At 46.8% G+C, this 17,378-nt stretch overlaps 1 long non-coding RNA gene across 1 annotated transcript; it reads right to left on the reverse strand.

Moving 5' to 3' along the window:
* Nucleotides 1–2,009: 2,009 nt before the first annotated feature.
* LOC103627334 (uncharacterized) lies at nt 2,010–13,260 on the reverse strand. The gene is made up of 3 exons (XR_002262058.2): nt 13,043–13,260; nt 12,538–12,880; nt 2,010–3,346 (listed from the first exon to the last, which is right to left on the reverse strand). It is a non-coding gene; the product is annotated as an uncharacterized lncRNA (long non-coding RNA).
* Between the last annotated feature and the right edge of the window lie 4,118 nt (nt 13,261–17,378).

The raw sequence follows: 17,378 nt of genomic DNA on the forward strand, positions 1-17,378 counted from the left end.
GGATAGGGAATAGTTTGATAAAAATTTAGAAACAAGAATTATTGGAATCGGAGTTTGGAAGCTTGGTTCGAAGGAATCTTAAAGTTAAGCATGCTCAACTTGGAGAAACCTGGGATGGGTGACCAGATGAGAAGTTCCCACTGGAAGGAAAATCACAGTCACAGAAGTTCGTATGACTGGAATATGGGTCTGGCTGGTCTTAGGTGGACTGGACAACATGATGTATGAGTAGTTGAAATTTGGGGTGATCGGCTAATCGATGAATAGTAACGATGAATAGTGACGGCGAAAAAAGTTACTAGATATCATCGATGAGTAGTAACGATGATGAATAGTAACGCTGAATAGTAACGATGGTAAATAGTGTCAGTGAATAGTAATGATGAATAGTAACGGTGAATAGTGATGGTGAATAGTCGTATGAACGAACGATGAACGATGAATAGGAACTATGAACGAACAATGAATAGGAACTATGAACGAACGGACGAACGATCGAATGATCGGACGAACGAACGATCGGAATTTCGACAGCATAACGGCAGGACAAAGATTATCTGGAAGAACGATGAATAGGGACTATGAACGAACGATGAACGATGAATAGGAACTATGAACGAACGGTGAACGATCGAATGATCGAACGAACGAACGATCGGAATTTCGGCAGCATAACGACAGGACAAAGATTATTTGGATGAACGAACAGACGAACGATCGAATGATCGGACGAACGAACGATCAGAATTTTGGCAGCATAACGACAGGACAAAGATTATTTGGAAGAACGATGAATATGGACTATGAACGAACGATGAACGATGAATAGGAACTATGAATGAACGATGAACGATCGAATGATCGAACGAACGAACGATCGGAATTTCAACAGCATAACAGTAGGAAAAAGATTATTTGGACGAACAAACGGACGAACGATCGAACGATCGGACGAACGGACGAACGAACCATGAACGATCGGACGAACGAACGAACAAACTAAGAACAGGGGACTAACGATCGAAGAACGATCGAACGATCCTTGTGCTAGTGTGTGCTTGTGTGGAACATGGAGTGGGTGTGTGTGGGGGGGGGGGAAAGAGAGTTGCCATGAAATGGCTTGGGGTGGGATGAGAGGAGGCCCTTGCCCCTCTATTTATAGCCATGGTGGGGGGATTAGGGGGAGGGATGAGAGGATTAGTGGGAGGATGAGAGGATTAGTGGGAGATTAGCATGTATTTGTCTTGTATAAGTGAGATTAGCTTGTAGAGCTCACCGTATGACACCGGAGGCATACATATACGTATGAGCATGAGGAAAGTTATGAATAAAATATTTATAGGGACTTGAAAAATGATTCTGAAGGTATTTATCAAGAGGAAAATACTTGGAGATATATCGGTGGAATATTTGGACAGTATTTCTGGACAGAACTTGAAGGGGGTTACTCGGGAAATATCTGGGCGGTATTTCTGAAAGAAATTGAGGGTGATCACTAGGGAAATATTTGTAGGATATTTTGAGGAGGATTTTGGAGAGAATATAGACCACTATATTTTATTTGCTGATATCAACTCGCAAACAAACATTTTGAAATGAAATTTGAAATTCATTTTGAATTTAGAGCGAGTTTGAGAAAATTTCAGGATTTGAATTTTTGGGATGCTACAAATCTACCCCACTTAAAAGGAATCTCGTCCTCGAGATTCGGCTTAGAAGGGTTATTGGTATAGCTTTACTTCAGCTACATATCTTCACTTTGCAACTCTTCGAGGAGATGGAACTTCAACAAGATCTGGCCTGGCGGAGCATCTGGTTGCTGATTGCAAACGCTGATTCTGGCTACTCAAAGATCATCTTCAGGCTTCTGGCTTTCGCTTGGCAGCTAGCTTATTAAGGAAGCATTGATGCCAACACGCAAACCTTTCTGTCACACCCGGTTTTAGAAGGTAAACCGAATGCGAACCATGTACGTGCCAAGATCAGAAATTCACGTACACAGCGATTACATAAATGACTCATCATAGCACAATGCTTCAAATCACAATAAAGAGTAAGTAATAATATTACAGACTAGAGTCATTTACATAATATAATCAAAGTACACAGAGTAGAAACGTAGCCAACGTAAATAAACCCACCACAGGCAGCTGACTGGGGGAGGTCGCTAGCCTAATCCTCGAACTCGCCGAAGCCCTGGAACTCCTGGAGATCCGCCTCGACGCCTTCTTCTTTACCTGAGCATAGATTGCACCAAAGGCAACCTGGTGTTTTGTGAAAGCAAGGGTGAGTACACATCAACGTACTCAGCAAATGTCCCATTTGGCTGAGGTGGACTAGCTTTATGTGGGGTTAAGGTCAAAGCAGTTGCTTTTAGTTGGTCAAGTATTTATTATTAGTGGAAGCCAAGTTTTAGTAATAACCAACCCGTGAATCATTTCCTCATCGAGGAACATCATTATTATCATCGAACCAAAACCATAAATAGAACCATTGTATCTAAGATCATCTGTATCTCTAATCAAAGAGGATCCCAAGGCCGCTCATAACCGTGAGCACGGCTGATATATCAGTTTCATTCCCTCTGCAGAGGTCGCACACTTTACCCATGAGCCGTGATTCCCGTTTTGCCCGGGGATCATGACTCCCCATTGATCACTTCCTAGGTGGTCCGGCAGGGTATCACTACGTAGCTTTTACAAAGATTCCCTAGAGGTCCTAGCCACCCATTAGGTTTCTCCAGTTTGATAAACACAGTACCTCTCCCCGAAGGGGGGTGACTAACAAAAGCAAAACGAAAGAACCTCGGCACCCAGCCTCGGCAGAGCAAGCACTGTGCCTGTACCCCATTGACGGCACGACGGCAAAGCAACTACACCTCTAGTTCCTCTAATTAATTAGCTAAGGGCCTCCCATTTCACCCTCATGGTTGCACTGTTATCCCGGGTGGTCTCTCAACGAACAGGTCCTTACGGAGAGGCACTCGAGAAACTGCTCGAGTCCCCTAAATGCCACAAGTATATCATCATATCCAGAATAAAATCATAGTATCATCATTGTATCTCATCATGTTCATTGATTAAAGTAAAGCGCTAGCATGAAGCTAACCATAGTAACCCAAAAGGTAAATCAAGGACAAGGTAAATAGAAAGCTAGTAAATCCTTAGGTTGTTCATAGTATGCGAGACAGTGTATTATAAAGTAAATGGGACATAATGGGTCAGAGGACACTTGCCTTCACCAAACAGATGCTCAGGATCTTCAGCCTCGTAGAACTCGAAGAGTTCGATCCGTTGGTCGCCAAGCTTGACTGTCGATTCTTTGAAGCTCGGAAATAGATCGCAGTCTATTCGCGACGCGCAACGAATACAAACAGGCACAAACAAATATATACTTACATAAGAACATTACACCATACAAGATAAAATATTATCAAAACAAGCATTATAAAAATGAGAGAGAACTTCTACGTTTACGCGGGGATAAGGAACGCGACGGTCGAAGCTACGGTCGAGAAGTTATAACGTTTACGCCACACAAGTAATAGTCAGGACATTCAATTAAAATATAACTTATAACTTCTATGTAGTTTTGATTAAATCTACCACACTAGCAGTTATCAAACAAATAACTAATATAATTAGCACGAGGGATTCTAAGCGAGGCGAATTTACGACGCATGAAACAATACGATAGCGTGCAGACGACGCGCGAACACGCGCGACATAGCACGTGAACGACGCACGAGACAGTGCGGGCGACCGGCGCGACCGACGTGCGAACCAGCACGTTACCACGTGCGAAACAGCACGCGCGACGGGCGAAAACTAAATAGGTGACACATTTGTACTAAACAAATATTAAATACATAAAAAGTAGTTAAGTTAATATTTGTCATGTTGATATTTATTATAAAAGTCCAAGTGGAACACTACACATTTAATCTAGTTAGAATATTAATCTAATAAATATTAGTCGAGCAAACCTTAAATAAATTATTTAAAATATGTGACCCAACAGATTAACATTATTAACATGAGTGTTCGTAAACGAAAACAATTTATTATCACGTGCAAACGCCACGTGACACACGTGATCGACACGCGGCGAGGCAAGCGACACGGGCAAATGGCGCACGCGACGCATACACACGACGTGTGATAACGCGTGCAAACGGCACGTGCGACACACGCAAAACAACGTGCACGATACTGCGCGACACACACGAGTCAACGCGACTATGCGCGCGAACAGCGCGATAACGCACAAACGATGTCGCGCGCGAACAACAAACAAATAATTAATGAAAAGTATTTCAGTTGGTATTAATCACGTTAATTAACATTTACATTTATAAAGCACGAGTTAAAACTATAGACTCATTCTAATTGAATTGTTATTTTATTAACACTCGAACAAACCAATAATTAATTATTCAACTAAAACATGCGACATGACTGTGGGGGATAGATATCCCCTGGGTCCACTAAAGAAGTAAAGGGCCTCACGAAAGGCCCAAGGGCCCAATAATTCGTAAGGTCATTCTTTCGTGGGCCTAGGGAAAGACAACCAACAAAGAAGACGTGAGACTGATTAGTGCAAACCCAGGCGGCCCACAACGTCGAACGAATGAATCACAACAGAGACCCGACTTTCCCGCGCTGAAGCCCCCATGCAACAGAGCCATGCGAGGATAAGTCGGCGAAGGTTACGTAGGGATAAACTCAAGAGGTTCACTATCTTTTAGCTACTTGTTGTTATCGTATCACATGTACTGCTCCACGGCCGAGTATATAAGGCCTAGGGGGCACCCCTTCAGATCGATCGACCCTGTTCTATTTAGCCACCCACATAAACTCTCTGCGCCCTTTATCCAAAGAACCCTCTTGTAACCACGCTCGTATACTCACCAGGACGTAGGGTGTTACGCACTTCTAAGCGGCCCGAACCTGCAAATCTTGTCCATTGTCCCTCGTGCGACCGGCACGAACCATTTTGCTACAGTCGTTGACACCGTCCTACTCCTAAAAACACCTTGAGGGGCAACCCCGGGTGTGCGGTCGGACCCAAAACACCGACAGCTGGCGCGCCAGGTAGGGGGTGTGTCGACGATCCAAGCTAGCTCAATGGCCGTCACCTTCCACAGCAAGATCACCGTGCGTCCCGGATCCATATTCTGCTTCGGGACAATCTCATCCGTGGCAGACGAAGAGGGAATTCTACACCGCCTCGCGGATCTGCCGGAACAGAAGTCTCCTCCAACAAACTCCGAAAATGCTGGAAAGACGCTACCTCCGGCTCTTCGGAAAAAGATCGTCTCCGGGGAGGCTGGAGCTAGAAGCTCGCTGACCCGGAAGACTCCGCTGTCTACTTCCCCGACGAAAGAATGGACACGGGTCGTGAGAAAGAAGGGGATCAGGGAGAGGCAAGTCGTTCTTCCCGTTCCTCCGACCTCAAAGGAGAACGGAAAGAAAGTCGCCGCGGCAGCAATACCGTTCTACCCCGACGTCCTCTTCATCGGGAGAGCAGAGTCGCCCGCCGCCTCCAACTCAGATACACGACCCCGAAGCAACACCGGATTCCAACGCTCAAGAGATGAAGCCACCTCCGGGATGGAAGCACCCTGCGACTTCAGCTGGCCGACCATTCCATCCACCAAAGCCTGATAAGAAGAGCGGATGAACATAATGGCAACAATTCGTGCAACATAGAGATCAAACTAAAGCACAGCACAACACCTGGAGGTTGGAAAAAAGCGAAGGGATCCCCAAGTCAGGAGAAATCAGCTGATGACCAGGTGCCAGACCACCACTCGAAGCAGCTTGCAGCAGACCAGCAGGAACGAGCTCAGTACATTCAGCAGAGCTTAACGCCAGACCAGTGGGGATGTTGCCCTCTAAAACGACCCCCTGATCCGGAGTTCGAGCCACCATCATGCCGCTAGAGTGTGGAGGTGAACCCACATGAACATCCATGGAAGTGCAGGAGGGAGACCTCGCTCGGACACCCTCGGGGGCTGGGTCAAGGTTGGCACTGCCCACTCGAGCCGGGTCACCCCCGGCAACACCCTCGGGGGCTGGGAAGTGGCCTACACTCCTCACCTGAGCTGAGTCCTCCCCGGCGACATCCTCGGGGGCTGGGCACATGTCAGCGCTATTCAAGGGGTCCAAGCTCTCTGCCGTGACCACCTCTAAGGTTGACGGGCCTTCAGCTACTTCCATAGGATCAGGACGATCCAAGTCATCATCCCGACCCTCGAGATCGTGCTCTAAGGTCGACGAGGCGCGGGACGACCTCAACCCAGCATCTGGCACGGCTGCACAAGTTTCTGTTGCATCAACGTCTGCAGGTTCCAACAACAAGTTCTCAGGGACCATATCCTCTAGAGCTTGATCAAAATTGGCCATGGACAGTTCTTGCAGACCAATAAGAGCAGACAAGGCAGGAGAAGGAACCCCACTACTACCACCGCTAGCGACGAACTGCCGACTGTTTTTCCGAGTTAATGGAGTTTCATTCTTTTCCTCCTCATCTTCCACAGCAACAGCACAAACAGCATCCTCATTGGGGTCAGCAGCAGGCGGAGCACACCCATTGGGATCAATGTCAGCAAGGCCAGTTGCAGTCATTTCTTCGGCAGCAGGAGCTAAGGTGCTGGCATCCTCGTCAAAGCTGGACACTCGCCGGAGGCGCCTTCTTTTCTTTTTCTGCTCATCAGCAGAAGGCTCGGGCTGACTGGTTCGGCTAGGGCGCCTCGGGCGAGTACTGACAGGTTTCGAGACATCCAAGGTCGCATCAACCTCTGGAAGGGGCACCACTGCCAATGTACCATCAGGAGCAGTATCAGATGAATCCTCAGCTAGCAGATCGAGCATGTCATTTATGTCTGCATCACTAGGGTTCAGGGGCACTTCAAAATAAATCTGCCGTTCATCATCAGGTATCTCCCCGAGCGAAGCAACTAAGGAACGGACCTCTTCAGCAGAGGGTCGCACTCTAAGACCCAAATTGCTATCTGTCACGGGCGGATTGGACACAAAAGGAGTGAAAGCTTTGGGAGAAGGTAGGTTCCAAGCCGAGTATGCCACTGGAGCACCAACGTTTGAAACTTTACCCCTGAGGATCATTTCGAGTCGGCTCACCAAATCAACAGAAGGAATTCTCCTATTAGTAACTCGGGTTGAGTCGGCCAGCCCTCGGTAGAGATATGCCGGATAGGCCCTGTCTTTCAGCGGCTGAATGTTTTTGAAAACAAAATCTGTGACCACAGCTTCGACAGTCAGACCTCTCTCTTTCAGTAATCCAACTTCAGTAAGCAACACGCCTGCCTCGGCCACTTCTTGGTCCGTGGGAGACTCAGTCCAACTCGGAGTACGAACGTCCGGCTGTCTTCCTGAGCGGGAAGGGAGAGAATTTCCATAATTATCCATTATAAACCACTCCAGACGCCAACCTTTAATGCTGTCTTTGAGGGGTATCTCGAGATACTCGGTCTTCCGCCCACGGCGCATCTCTAAACTGGCACCTCCGACCAACTGATGTTGCCCCCCGACCATCCCAGGACGGCAGTGATATAGATACTTCCATAAGCCAAAATGCGGCAGCACGCCAAGATAAGCTTCGCAAAGGTGAACGAAAATAGAGATTTGGAGAATGGAGTTAGGGTTCAAGTGAGTCAGGTTGATGTGATAAAAATCAAGGATGCCACGGAAAAAAGGAGATATGGGAAGGCCGAGGCCGCGAAGAAGGAAAGGAGTGTAAACCACTGACTCGTGGGTATCTTCGGTTGGGACAGTAGTCCCGTGGCAAGCCCGCCAAGAACAGAGTTCCCGTGGAGGGAGAACCCCGATGGAGACAAGGCGGAGAAGCTCAGCTTCAGAAATTACAGACATATGGTTACCTGCGAAGGGTAACTGACTGTTGGGGTCGATGGCGGGGATCACTGCGGCAGACGAGTTCGCAGTCTTCCTCTTGGGCGCCATCTTGCTTCTCGCTGGCGAAACAGAATAGGAGGCGAGTGGCAGAAGATTCAGATGCGGAAATGCAAGAACTAGGGCACGGAAAGCAAAGGCGGCTAAAAGCGCGACTCTTAAGGGATATTCTTGAGCCAGATACCTTTTCAAAAAGTGCCCAGTCATCACCCGGCGGTCATCTCCGAAATCCCAGCATGCCACGTGGATATCCAACAGTTATTTCCAAGAAAGCCGATGTGCCACCTCATCACTCGGTCATTTTCCTCAAAGTAACTTGAGAAGCTGGCTATCACTCGGCGCTGCCTCTAAAACGCCGACCACGTGTTCAATCGCTCGGCATTACTTCTAAAATGCCGACGCCGACCTTCAAATCACTCGGTGTTGCCTCTAAAACGCCGACCACGTGTTCAATCGCTCGGCATTACTTATGCCGACGCCGACCTTCAAATCACTCGGTGTTGCCTCTAAAGCGCCGACCACGTGTTCAATCGCTCGGCATTACTTCTAAAATGCCGACGCCGACCTTCAAATCACTCGGTGTTGCCTCTAAAACGCCGACCACGTGTTCAATCGCTCGGCATTACTTATGCCGACGCCGACCTTCAAATCACTCGGTGTTGCCTCTAAAGCGCCGACCACGTGTTCAATCGCTCGGCATTACTTCTAAAATGCCGACGCCGACCTTCAAATCACTCGGTGTTGCCTCTAAAACGCCGACCACGTGTTCAATCGCTCGGCATTACTTATGCCGACGCCGACCTTCAAATCACTCGGTGTTGCCTCTAAAACGCCGACCACGTGTTCAATCGCTCGGCATTACTTCTAAAATGCCGACGTCGACCTTCAAATCACTCGGTGTTGCCTCTAAAACGCCGACCACGTGCTCAATTGCCCAGCATTACTTCTAAAATGCCGACGCCAAATCACTCGGTGTTGCCTCTAAAGCGCCGACCACGTGTTCAATCGCTCGGCATTACTTCTAAAATGCCGACGCCGACCTTCAAATCACTCGGTGTTGCCTCTAAAACGCCGACCACGTGTTCAATCGTTCGGCATTACTTATGCCGACGCCGACCTTCAAATCACTCGGTGTTGCCTCTAAAACGCCGACCACGTGTTCAATCGCCCGGCATTACTTCTAAAATGCCGAAGCCGACCTTCAATCACTCGGCGTGTCCTTTAACACGCCGACCACGTGTTCAAAACGCTCAGCATTACTTCTAAAATGCCGACGCCGACATTCAATCACTCGGCGTTATTTCTAAAATGCCGGCCCCGTATTTTGTCGCTTGGCATTACTTCTAAAATGCCGATGCCGACCTTCTATCATTCGGCATTGCCTCTAAAACGCTGGTCTCGTGTTCGATTGCTCAGTGTTACTTCTAAAACGCTGATGTCAATCTTCACATCGCTCGGCGTTGTTTCTACTATATCAAAAGAATCAGTTCAACATTCAGCAAAAGCAATGACAAGTCATCAAAAAGGGGGGATAAACGACAGTCTTCATTAAAGGGAAGTTAACGAGTTTACAAACCAACTCTTCACGAGTTGGTACTTCCCTAATTCTACTCTATATTACTACTACTACTAAACTACAATATACTACTCTACATTACTACTACTACTAAATTACACTAATTACTACTACATTATTCTAGCTATACTAAACTATACTAACATCTAAGAAGACCAGTGGCGTCTAGCCACTGGCCCTGCCCCTGCCGCCGCCGCCGCCCTTGGTGCTGCCCCTGCTGCTGCCCTTGGTGCTGCCCCTGCTGCTGTCGCCCTTGGTGCTGTCCCCGCTGCCGTCGCCGCCGCCCCTGCCACTGCCGCTGCTGTCACCGTCGCCATCGTCGTCGTCGTCGTCGTCGTCTTCACCCTCGTCGCCGCCGTCCGAGTCCTCCTCATCCGAGGAGTACTCCGACTCATCCGAGCCTTCGAGCCCGGAGCGCTCGACGGCCCGGATGTACGTCCAGACCTCCGCGGCTATCCCCTGGGAGTCGTCCGAGTCATCGAACGACGCCGGGGGAGAGACGGGAGCCGGAGACCCCTCGGACTCGGAGGAGAACTCCTCCTCCGAGTATTCCGAGTCACCGAAATCCTCCGATGGAGGAGTCGGCTCGCGCTTGCGCTTGTTGTTCTTGCCCATGGCGGAAGCAGACAGAGGGGAGGAAAAGAAGGCAGTAAGGAGCAGCGAAGAGAGGTGAAGAAACCAGAGAAGCAAAGGGGTTATTTATAGAAGGGAAAGGCAACCGCTCACTTCTAACCGCGGTCACTGAACAGTCGCAAGGCATTCAATAAGCGCTTCCACCAATCTGAAGACACGTCAGACGGCGGACGCCGTTTCATGCAACACTACACCCATTGGGACTCCAGTCAACAGCGCAAAGGATATGATTACACTAGCCGTCCCATCGCATTACTACTCAGAGGCAACCGGCTAAAACACTCAGCGTACCAAGCCGTCCCTTGCCCACACCCATTGGGGGGGGACGCCCAGGAATTATCAGTATATTTTTCAAACGGTCACATCCGTGCAGGGCATGCAGTGAATACCTCAAGACAAAAATGAGATATCAGTAAGGATCAGAGGAAAGCCAAATATAACCAGCAAAGTACAAGATATGGCCGACAGAAGCGACGTGAAGACTAGACAGAGAACGTCCGTCAAACGTCCAATCAATCGCAGAAGCAAATAAATTGCACTACCTAGCAAGATATGGATGGATTGCAAACTCGGCTGCTAAAGACAAAATATACGCTGACCTTGGCAGCAAAATATTGATGACATAATGCTGACCTCCAAAGCATAATGCAAAATAGCCTCATGCCAGTTTCCACAAGCGAAAGGAAGACCTTCGAATGGATTATCCTTAAAAAATCCATTTGAAGGTCGGGGGCTACACCCATTGGGTGCACCTCCGGTGCACCCCATGGAATATTATTCTAAACCGATATGGCGCCGACTTCTAAGGCGTAGAGCAAGATTGAAAAGACTAATCCTCAACCGAGATGCAGGAGCGCGAATGGAGATAACCTTTGGAAGAAGACCTTCGAGTAGATTATCTTCTAAAATCTACCCAAAGGTCGGGGGCTACACCCATTGGGTGCACCTCCGGTGCACCCAATGAAGTCCGGAGTCTTACAATCCAAAATGCCGACCTCTAAGGCACAAGCACAAAACCAAACTTTGGTCGGACGAGTGATCAGAGCCAGAGAAGACAGCAGGAAGTCATTTTTTGGACCTTGGATCTTTGAGTTGATTACCTCTAAATCAACCCAAAGATCGGGGGCTTGTGGGGGATAGATATCCCCTGGGTCCACTAAAGAAGTAAAGGGCCTCACGAAAGGCCCAAGGGCCCAATAATTCGTAAGGTCATTCTTTCGTGGGCCTAGGGAAAGACAACCAACAAAGAAGACGTGAGACTGATTAGTGCAAACCCAGGCGGCCCACAACGTCGAACGAATGAATCACAACAGAGACCCGACTTTCCCGCGCTGAAGCCCCCATGCAACAGAGCCATGCGAGGATAAGTCGGCGAAGGTTACGTAGGGATAAACTCAAGAGGTTCACTATCTTTTAGCTACTTGTTGTTATCGTATCACATGTACTGCTCCACGGCCGAGTATATAAGGCCTAGGGGGCACCCCTTCAGATCGATCGACCCTGTTCTATTTAGCCACCCACATAAACTCTCTGCGCCCTTTATCCAGAGAACCCTCTTGTAACCACGCTCGTATACTCACCAGGACGTGGGGTGTTACGCACTTCTAAGCGGCCCGAACCTACAAATCTTGTCCATTGTCCCTCGTGCGACCGGCACGAACCATTTTGCTACAGTCGTTGACACCGTCCTACTCCTAAAAACACCTTGAGGGGCAACCCCGGGTGTGCGGTCGGACCCAAAACACCGACAATGACGACCACGAGCGCCACACGCGGGAACAACGTGCACGACAACACGCGCACCAGACGCGCGGCGCGAACGCGCAAACGAACAACGGTGACGCGGAAAACAGCGCGCGACTCGCGAAAACGGCGCGACATGCGAAACTGCTAAACTACGTCGTTTTTCTTATATTAACCAAGTGTTAAATATAACCTTCAAGTCAGCATCAACACGTTAACAGCTATCTACAAACGCCTAATTAAAATTATAAACTAGATTCGATTGAGCTGTTGTTTTAATAACTGACAACTAAACAATTAATCAAGTGATTAACATGAACGATATGACGAAGTGATGTTATTAAAGCGCGCAAATAACGATTTATCGAGCGACGACAAAGCGAGCGAGCAGCACACGCTACACACGCGAACGACGCGCGCTAAACACGATAAAAACTAAATAGTCGTCGCATTTATATTAAACAAATATTAGAGAAAAACATTTGAGTTGCTATTAATTATGTCGACATGGATTTATAAAGCGTAAGTTAACTACTATAAATTAGTTTAATTGAAAAGTCTAATTAATTAACGTTAGTTAAACAAAAATATTATTAATTATTTAAAACACACGGCATAGTGAAACAAGGTTACCAACGTGTAGACGATGCTCACCTTGCAACGACGGCAGACGGCCAAACAAGCTAGTGGCGAGGCACGACAACGTGCTGCGCGCATGACGCGAAGCGACGGCGAGGCGAGCCAACGACGAACGGCGAAACGCGGATGCGGACAGTGAACGTCACGACCGCACAATGGGGCACCAGGAGGCGGACGACGTCGAGGCTGCAGCACGGACGCACTCAATCATGGAGGAGAGAGGAAGCGCCGACTGAGGATCGCGGGAAAGGGAGCAGAGCTTGCTGGCCTTTCGTCAAGCACTTGGCGAGCGTCGAGGATACGAGTATTGCACCGGGCTGCAGCACCGCCGCTGACCAAGGACAAAGGGGAAAAGCGCCTGTGCCATGGGAGAGGGGCGAGTGATTAGGAAGTAGCGAGGTTGCAGAGTCGGACCATGGACTCGGATAGCTCGCGGTCAGGAGCAGCCGAGGGAGGAACCAGAGGGGGCACCGGCTCCTAGAGCTTGCAGCGTATTGGGGAAAACTGTAGGGGGGCTCACCATATGGGGGATGCAGGACCGCCTAGGAGAAGGGTGTTGGATGAGCAGAAGCGAGTGCGTTCCCTGGAGGGTTGGCGGGGTAGTGCTACAGGGCCTAAGGCGAGAGGCCAAGCAACGTGGGGGAGATGCCGGTTTCTCTGATCGTGCAGCAAGCACTAATTGGAGACGGTTGTGGAGAGGGAAGAGTGGAGGAAATGACACATGGGGTCCACCTGTAAGAATGAGAGAGGGAGGGGAAATGAGAGCGTTGGTCAGGGAGATTGGCTGAACGACCGTTTCTTATTTTGTGGATTTCTTTTCTTCTTTTTCTATTTCTCTTCTTTTCGTATATACAAGCATAGTAGACATATATATATATCCATTTTAGATCAAGCCAAAAATAATCTAAATAAAATTAAATGTGACAGAAAATAAAACTATGCTTCAGCATGAAAAGTAGCACGCAAGCCTTCTCTAGGGTTCAATTCAGTAGGCTTACGCTACTATATAACAAAATAACACTCCATTATTTAGAAAAAAGCAAGGAAAAGAGAGGGTAACACCTGAATTTGGTGAATATTAGAAAATAAATTTTATACCCCCAAATTCAGGGTGTTACAAATCTAACCCCCTTAACAGGAATCTCGCCCCCGAGATTCAAGAAGAAGCTAGCAAGAAAACAAGGTTGGTTCGTAGGTTGTCCACGGCTTTCTTGAGTTGACTTTGACTCGGCAAGCTTAACTTGGGGACTGGTTTGCTTTGACTTTTAGATGCTTGAGACCGATCAATGCAATTATTGAGGATCTCTTGGAGCTGTGGGTTAGGACCCACACACACTTCTGCTACGCCACTTTGATCTTGTTGGTTGATGTTTATCACATTGTCTTCATTGGGGTTAGCGACTAACCCCCTTAACAGGAGCGTTGATACACACTTGATGAAGATGTTGCCAGCTCTGATCTTGACTGATTAAGAGAGGTTGTAGGATGCCAATCGGACATGTGCAAGAGGAAAGGGTATAGATAGAAAAGGTAAGCATAGATGGATTAAAGAGAGAAAAGGGAGAGCACCCAGCTACCTAACTCTATGGCACTCAGCTAGTGAACTGATGTCATTGCGGACCAAGGGCCACAACACATCAACACTCATTTCAAAGAAGCAAATCAATCATAACATAAAGACAAACTCACGAGCACACAACAACAAACATCTCGTTGCTACACGTTAATGTTAACTAGATGGTGGTCTTTCCTTACAAAGGGGAAACTACTCTAAGGCCATTGAAAGGCAAGGGGTATAATAAGACATGCAAGATAGGGGCATGAGAATAATAAAGGATGGAGCTAAAGCAAGGATTGGAACCGACAGGGAGAGAATGCAACCAAGGTCAGGATAGGTAAAACACCATTCTCAAATCGAGATGGGAAATATGATATTTCAAAAGGTAGGCATAGGATAAGCATCATAGAAAGATCTAGATATTAGGAAGGTAAGGGTGATATCGAGCAAAAGCTAAGACTTGCAACGCGACGGAGGAAAAGGGAACGAAAAAGAGCGGGATAGGTAAGACATCACTCTTGAAATGAAATGGGAGAGGCGGTCTTAAAATGCAGGTACAAGATAAGCATCAAGGTAAAGATCGAGGGATGACAAGGGTTAAGGTGATAACGAACAAACACACAATAAAGGATGTATTTTAGACAAAAATTGCAAGGTGTCAAAGAAGGGGAAGCAATCAATGGTGAAGTAGGTGAGGCATTATCCTCGAACAGGGATGGAAAAGAGGAGGCTTTAAAGGGTAGGTTCAAAGTAAGCATGAGGGCAAGGGCATAGATATCACGAGGGTTTAAAGGCGATAACAGACATGGATGTAGGAGGGGAAGTAAATGGACATAAGAACAAAGGATATAAGTACCACAAAGGATGGCGTTAAGACATGACCTGCAAATGGAAGAGGAGAGGGTACGTCCAAGGGCCAGATAGGTAAGCAACCACTTTCCAATGGAGTTGGAAGATAGGAGATTTTTAAGGAGCCAGAATAAAGATGAGTATCAAGGCAAGATCGATGGATGACAAGGAGATGGTGATAGCAAATAAAACACACAACAAAGGATGAAATTAAGACCAAAACTTGTAAGGAGGCAAGGAGTGAAAATAAATCAGGGGAGAGTTAGGTAACTCACATCCCTCAAACTGGGTTGAAAGAAAGGGGAGACTTTTAAAGGATAAGTTCAAAGTAAACATTTATGTAGAAGGCCTCAATATCGCAAGGGTCAAAGGCGACAACAGACAAGGGTATGAGAGAAAAGATGAAGGCATTGGAGAGCCAGTGGTATGAGTACAACAAAGAATGGAGTTACGTCCAAGCTTACACGAGGTAAAGAATAGGATATAGCCAAGGGTGAGGTAAGTAAAACACCACTCTCAAATTGAGATTGGAGACTGGAGATTTTAGATAACAGACATAATGCAATCACAAGGCAAGATAGAGTGGTGAGAAGGATAAAGGAAATAACAAACAAAAACACAACAAAGGATAGAGTTAAAAACTCGCAGGTGACAAAGAAGAGGATACACCCAAAGGGAAAATAGGTAAAACGTACAACTCTCAGATTGAGATGGGAGAGACAAGATTTTAAAGGGCAGGTATAAGATAAACATCAAGGTAAGATATAGAGGTGATAAGGGTAAAGGTGATAATGATGAAAAGCATAACCATGGACAGAGTTAAGGCAAGACTGACAAAGTGGAGAAAACAAGCAAGGGTAAGATAGGTAAGGTTCAACAAAATGGTTGAAGTAAAGAAAATTAATTACCAAGTGGAGTTACAAGGAGACAACGAGATCACCAAGGATATGCAAAGTAAAATGACCGCTCAAGGATCATTAAGAAACAAGGGTGGTCAAGATCATGTAAGTTGAAATGTCTTAAACAAATATTCGGGTATGAAGATAAGCATACATAAAAAAATACGAGAGTATGCAAGACTCTAAGGACACGAGTATACTAAAACCAATGGAATAGAAATTGTTGAAAGATAATGACCTAACAATGGAACAGGAAAGGGTCTCAGAAGACAGGAAGGTCATGGTCATATAAACTGAAATGTTTAAGTAGGCAATAAAAATTTAGAGGCAAGTATTTGAAACAAGAGAATTGAAGAATTCAGGGATTTGAGTATGTCAATACCGAAGGACTAGAGTTTGCCAAATGATAACAATTTAATGACGAAAGAGGAAAGAATTCCAAAAGACAAGAAGGTTATGGCCAGGGGCCATCTACAAAGATGTCGCAAGCACAAGAGTGAGATTAGTTCTAATAGATTGAGAGAAGTATATACCATACTAGAATAAAATACTTTTGGAAAGGGGGCATATAGGAGCACAACATAGAATTAGTCGAGATGACTAATATTTTGAAGCAGAATCAAGGATGAGGTGAAGTAACAGTCAATAAGTCCTTAAAACGGCCAATGCTACTCTAGGCTAGCGGTCCTACAGTCAGCATGGCTTTGATACCACTTATGTCACACCTGGTTTTAGAAGGTAAACCGAATGCGAACCATGTACGTGCCAGGATCAGAAATTCACGTACACAACGATTACATAAATGACTCATCATAGCACAATGCTTCAAATCACAATAAAGAGTAAGTAATAATATTACAGACTAGAGTCATTTACATAATATAATCAAAGTACACAGAGTAGAAACGTAGCCAACGTAAATAAACCCACCACAGGCAGCTGACTGGGGGAGGTCGCTAGCCTAATCCTCGAACTCGCCGAAGCCCTGGAACTCCTGGAGATCCGCCTCGACGCCTTCTTCTTTACCTGAGCATAGATTGCACCAAAGGCAACCTGGTGTTTTGTGAAAGCAAGGGTGAGTACACATCAACGTACTCAGCAAATGTCCCGTTTGGCTGAGGTGGACTAGCTTTATGTGGGGTTAAGGTCAAAGCAGTTGCTTTTAGTTGGTCAAGTATTTATTATTAGTGGAAGCCAAGTTTTAGTAATAACCAACCCGTGAATCATTTCCTCATCGAGGAACATCATTATTATCATCGAACCAAAACCATAAATAGAACCATTGTATCTAAGATCATCTGTATCTCTAATCAAAGAGGATCCCAAGGCCGCTCATAACCGTGAGCACGGCTGATATATCAGTTTCATTCCCTCTGCAGAGGTCGCACACTTTACCCATGAGCCGTGATTCCCGTTTTGCCCGGGGATCATGACTCCCCATTGATCACTTCCTAGGTGGTCCAGTAGGGTATCACTACGTAGCTTTTACAAAGATTCCCTAGAGGTCCTAGCCACCCGTTAGGTTTCTCCAGTTTGATAAACACAGTACC

This window comes from Zea mays, chromosome 5, assembly GCF_902167145.1.
Source record: "Zea mays cultivar B73 chromosome 5, Zm-B73-REFERENCE-NAM-5.0, whole genome shotgun sequence".
Lineage (NCBI taxonomy): Eukaryota > Viridiplantae > Streptophyta > Magnoliopsida > Poales > Poaceae > Zea > Zea mays.